Source organism: Odontomachus brunneus, unplaced genomic scaffold (assembly GCF_010583005.1).
Source record: "Odontomachus brunneus isolate Ranch 3 - 2012 unplaced genomic scaffold, Obru_v1 Obru_scaffold_005, whole genome shotgun sequence".
NCBI lineage: Eukaryota > Metazoa > Arthropoda > Insecta > Hymenoptera > Formicidae > Odontomachus > Odontomachus brunneus.
In genome coordinates, this window is record NW_022639455.1 from 3914299 (window position 1) to 3920433 (window position 6135).

The window sequence follows — 6135 nt, forward strand, 5'->3', positions numbered from 1 at the left end:
GACGAGGTTGAAGAGGAGGCGACGAGGAGAGACGGTAAATGCAAGGTGGATGAGAGGAAGTGCGAGAGACGAAGGGTAGATGAGAGAGGCGCGACGGAGAGACACGCGAGAGGACGGTGGAAGCGAGAGGCAGATGGGAAACGCGGTTGAAGAAAGTTGGAACGACGAGGACGAAAACGAAGAGGGATGAAACGGAGACGGACAGAGAGGAGAGCGCGGGAGCTGGAAGAGATGGCCAGATCGAGACTGTTCGGAGGAGAGTGGATGCTGGCGAGCCTCTCGATGGACCACCTACCGTTCCTGATCTGATCTCTCTCCGTAACGCTCTGTCCGTCCGTCCGTCTGTCCGTTCATTCGTTCGCTCGCTCGCTCGCTCGCTCGCTCGTCCATCCGTCTGTCCCTCGCATCGTTCCCGACCTGGACCCGCGCGCGCTCGCGCGACCCCGCTGTTCCCATCAATAACGCTTATAATATCTAATTAATCACGAATTATCTAGATCTCTCGGCGCAAAGCGAGGAGAATGGTCGACGCGGATTCGCGGCGTCTCGATACCGCGAGGGGTGACGGATGTATCCCAGATGGGGCGCAACCTCTCGAAAGAGACTTATAAAACGCATCTTTCAGATTCGTATATCGCTCGGAGTCTCGACGCGACCTCCGAGAGAATCTACGACGACCTGCTAATCTCATGCATACGCACAATAGCTTGTTCATAGGCGCGGACGGTGAAAGTCCTCGCCCGATTGGTGTAACCGGTGTAGTTTGATGCGTCCGAGAACGATTCGTCTTTTTTGATTGAGTGAAATATGTAAGCCTCTTCTCTCTCACACGGTGAGATGCGACGGATTAACGTGTGTGGTAGACGACACGCACTTGGATTGCTGTGCCTGGGAAAGAGAGAGAGAGAGAGAGAGAAAGAGAGAAGGAGAGGAAAAAAAGAGACAATCGCGTCTAATACCTACGCGAGATCTCTTCCTCGTCCTGCGATAGATGCACATACAATGTGTCCATACGCGGATAACAATAAGCGCCACCGCCGGCGCACACCACGGTATTGCGTATAACGCGTGTTATTCGTCGAAGTTGATTCTCATCGGATACCGGCTAGGCACGTAGGAGGTTGCCCACGCGATATACGATACTTATTAGACGTACGCGAGACGTAAGTAAGTAAATCTGCGGAAGGCGTAATAAGTTTGCGTAAAGAGCGGCTATCTGAAACAATGTGCGCATGAATAAGCGCGAGGAGATGGCCAACGTCGCTTTACGTTATGTCTATTTTTGCGCGTGCTCGCGTGTCCACGCAGAGATATATATAGAACCTTCCGTCTAGACGTGCGCAAGCATTGGAAAACATATTCGCGGTAATCACAAACTTTCTCTATTAGAAATAGTCCTGTGGCAATATCAACCCTCCGCATAAAATATAAATACACATATCAGATATACGTAGGCCGTTCAACAAGTTCGTGACTTAATACAGAAATAGTGTGAATTTAGTCAAGCCTTTATCACCTTATCTCAAAGCTTTTTATTACATTAAGTATGATAGTATAGAGTGATCTGTGGATTATTAGCCTTTGTTTGACAGTGTGCGCCAAAGCGAGCTATGCGAGCGATAGATTGTACGTTTGGTCACACCATCAAAGACTGAACTTAACTGAGCAGAGATAATATCCTCCCATTCTAACTTATTCGCACTATCATAGCTTTCATGGGCTTTATCTTCTTTTTAATTAGGTATTTGCCTCAAAGATCCTCAAAGATATATAGTTGATTAGGTATATGCCTCAAAGATCTTTCAATATATAGTTTTGAGTAGTTTCATTATTTCTCACACCTTTTGGTACGATTTTGCCGCAATCTAAACAACTTTTAATGCCGATTTATGATCATCGATGAAATCTGGATCTATCATTCCGCATAAAAAATAAGGGAAACAGTCAAAACAATGAACGCACAGGGACACTCGAGAGGTTCACTTTTATATATATGTATATATTAATAATCATATTACTTTGTATTATTCATTTGGCATAATATGTTAAATATCTAAAAAAAACGCAGCCTGTGCGCACGCCTGCGCACGCGTGCGCGTCTAGACGTGGCCATGCGTGTACGTCGTCTCCATAGTTGATTCTATGACATCGTCGCGACATAGAACAAAATGAGAAAAGATCAAGTGCATCTCTCGAGCCTCAAGGATGACCGGCCATTCGTAGGCTCGCGAAAACGCACGGAAGTTCCTAAGATTCTTGACGTCGCGCTGACGTGTCGGGCGATAACGCAGGTGGTATTCGAGAGCGGCCCAATTAAATCCGGTTGTAAACGGCTGCGCTTTTTCGTGACGGCGGGCAACGAGATCACAGTAGGTGGGCTAAGAAGGCCGTTCCCGTGCCTAACGTCGTGGAACCGCGACACGGAAAACTAAATATCCGCCACGGTCGCGTCGCCGACCGGCCGGTCGGCCACCAAACGAGAAGCGAGATTAAAAAACACGGCCTAAGGGAGGCCTAAGAAGCGACGGCTAATCGAGCAAATGACACGCTCGTGGTGCGGCCATCATCCGTGGAGCGGCTAGACACGCGAGCGTGACGGATCGCGTCGAACGAGAGAATTAAATTCGTTCGTGCCCGATCGACCCGGACTCCTCACGATCGCCGTATTTTTGTCGCCTGTGCCGCTCGATCGAGATCGACCTCCCCGCCGCGATCGTTCCGCGGAAGCCGCCGAGAAGAGGAGATCTCCGCGACTGGGTGATTCCGCGACCGCAGAATGAGAAGGGGAAGAAGGACGAGGAGGAGGAGAGACACGGTGTCTCATTAACCCCGACGTAGAATTATTACGACGCGATACCGCCGTAAGAAAATTCACCGCTTCTGTACCCGCGCGCGCACACGAATATGTATGTATATATTTCCACGGTCGATATATTATATATCCGTTGTTTAAAGCGGAATTAACGGTAAAACGACCCGCGATACCGGCCACCGATTCACGAGGTTCATCTCGTCGGCGTTACAAGATTGAAGACTGCCTCTTAAGACACCGGGTACGCGGTGTTTGTACTACATCGTCTATAAATCTGAGTCGGCAGTCTAACACCTACCCCATTATAAAAGTTGCGGCCATAAAAGTCCTGCCCTTGCACCTAACATGTCCGCCATTATTATTTAATAGTCCCATTATTGTAATTGATAAGTAGCCGGGCCTTGCTCGGAGGGAGCTTGCGGTAGCCGACACGTTTTATTACGTCGACTGTTACCGGGGGCGTGCGCGCGGCTCTTCTTGTCGGTTCCCTTAATGAACGAAACTGCTCGACGCCGCCTGATAAGAAGTCGAATTATCTCGACACTTAAAGTCTGGCTCTCTATCTCTCTCTCTCCCCTTTCGTTCCTTCTCTCCCCTTCCTCGAGAGAGCCGATGATACGTAAATTACTCGCCGCGTTATTATATGCGCGCCGGCTTATTACGTTCGCGATCTAGCCTGTTTACTTATCGTCCAACTAAACTACAACATAGAACATATAAAGTGCGTCGCGTACAAAGTGTCGAGTGATAACGCCGTTGAAAGGTGAAAGTGATTCGCGCGGATTAGTGCCATAGTTCACGTGCCATAGTTCACGGAGCATTTCCTTCGGCTTGTTTTCTCTTCAGGCTCGAGAAGGGGACCTCGAGATATCTCCGGGGAACTCGCGGGGTTCAAGGATTCGCGCGCGTAATCGCGACGGAAATAGTATGTAGAGCCCGCGGACAGCTGGTTCACATCAAGAGAAAGGTACTCGTATCAGTTAGTCGTAAGGAACTTGTGCGAAGTAACTCCGATAACTCCTAAGTCGTCAATCGCGGTGTTCTCCTCAAGAGAAATTCCGTGCTCGCGGAATTAGGAAATTGCACACTTCCTACGCGAAGTTCACGCGACCGTTACGTGCACGGGGCGCTTCTGCGGAGGAAATGTACCGGTGAGGAAGATCGACGAAGTTCGTCCATCTCCGGTGGGAAGTATTACCAGAAATTTCACGGACGTTGCTCGCGCGGTACCGACACGATGGAGGCGCGGAGACGCGGCATGATCCCCGCGAGTGCTGCCCTTATGCGCTTGTATATACTAGCGTAATGATGGTTTATGGCCGCGGGAGGCGCAGGCCCCCGTAGCGGCCGTGTTGGACATGCGGTAAACCGCAGAACGCGGCCGCGGCAAAACCTACTATACGGCGAAATGCCGTGGCGGGAGAATCGCGAGCCGCTGTCGGTTGCCGGCGAGACGATGCGCGCGCGTTAAACTTAATTACCTCGTCCGGCTCGCCCTCAGCCTAAACCTGAGTCCCCCTGTAAGGTCGCGTGGTCGTAAAATCACTCGTGCTTTCAAAAACGGATGCGCCACCTCAAATTAAAGACCTCTCTCTTCCGATTCTCCCGCGGTAAGATCGATACCGCCGCTGTTCAGGATGATCCTCCTCGAAAAACCGCGATATTAAGCGTAATAGTGACTAACAGGGGCCACATCGTCCGTGAAGAAGCGATCGTATGATTTTCGGGGGAATAAGTTACTCCGGGAGGGGGGGGGGATCACTTTAATCTCTACGAACCGTCTACTCTACCATTTATCTTGTGCCTTCTCTGTCTACGTTATTTTCCAGACGGAAAGTCATCTTTTATTCATCTCATAATTATGAGAGAGCTCTGGAAATTTGAATAGAATTCGTAAACTCCGTAATACATGAAAAAAGTTTGATTGGATTAACTAATTTCTGGTGAAATATGAACAAACTAGAAAATTCCGGTTGATATTAGCAAAATTTCTGGTTCGTTGATATTTCATCAGAAACTTGCTTGAACGAACACTAAACTTTTTTTCCGTGTAGAAAATAACCTCAACCCCTATAAGATCGCATGGCCGTAAAATCGCCTTCGTGTCTTCAAAAACGGATGCACTACCCTAAATTAAGGACTCTCCCTTTGGTCTTCTCAATTCTCCCTAACATGCAGTAATAAAATCGATAACTGGCAACGGTCGAGATGATTCTCCTCGAAAAACCGCAATGTTAAGTGTAATAATGGCTAATCGGGGGCATTTCGTGCGTGAAGAAGCGAAGGATGATTTTCGAGTGAAGAAGTTACTCCAAGAGAGACCACTCAATACGAACTGTCTGTGTCCATCATCCGTATCTTATATTTTCTACATATATATATACACACACACACACACACACACGGAGAAAATGTTGCTATATAAGTTACAGCAAAATTTTTGTAATTTTGGACCATACAGAATTATGATCGAAATTACTATATATTTGTTTGAAAATGTTACACACGTTTGACTTTTTATTAGAAAATCATTGTAATCACTTGAATGTTTTTTACATTGTATCTCAGATGGATCATCAAATTGAACGTTTTTATGTAAGTCATTTGTACAATTTCCAGCTTTACAAAAGAACATTGGAAGAAGAGGTATATAATGTGAATGTAATTTCCGCTACAATATTTTCTCCGTTATATTCCTAGACTAAACGCGGAAAGTCATCTTTCGTTCGTCCCATAATGATGAGAGAGCAATTTGAATAGAGCTCCGCAGCTGCGTAACAGGAAAAGCACGGTAACAATTCACCGCGCCATAATTGCGCCATTAATTACGGATAAGGGAGAAGGGGATTAGAGCGCGTGTTACTATCGGTCGCGCGGCGCGAGATTAACGCGATCGCAAACGGCGATCACGGACGTTCCCGCAATCGGCCATCGTGACGTGAGCATCGCGTATGCTCGTACATACGTACGTAAGTAGAAACGATACGTACGCGGAGAAACGTACGTGGTGTTCGAGGCGAGGTTCAGGGCCCGTTTCGTTTGATCGAATGCCGCAATGATTGCCTCGACTGATATCTGCTCCCGCATCTCTTCGGCTAATGATTATTAGCTGTAAGTCCTCTTCTTACCTTACCTTACCTCACTTTCGCCCCCACCCCGCGCGCGGCGCGCGTATTCCCCTCGTATTCATACACAGGCGCGAGTATGAGATCGCGGATCGTATCCTTACGGTACAGACCGACGGTCTGTCGGATCGCGCTACCCCTCCTCACCCACCCTCTCTCTCTCTCTCTCTCTCTCTCTCTCTCTCTCTCTCTCTCTCT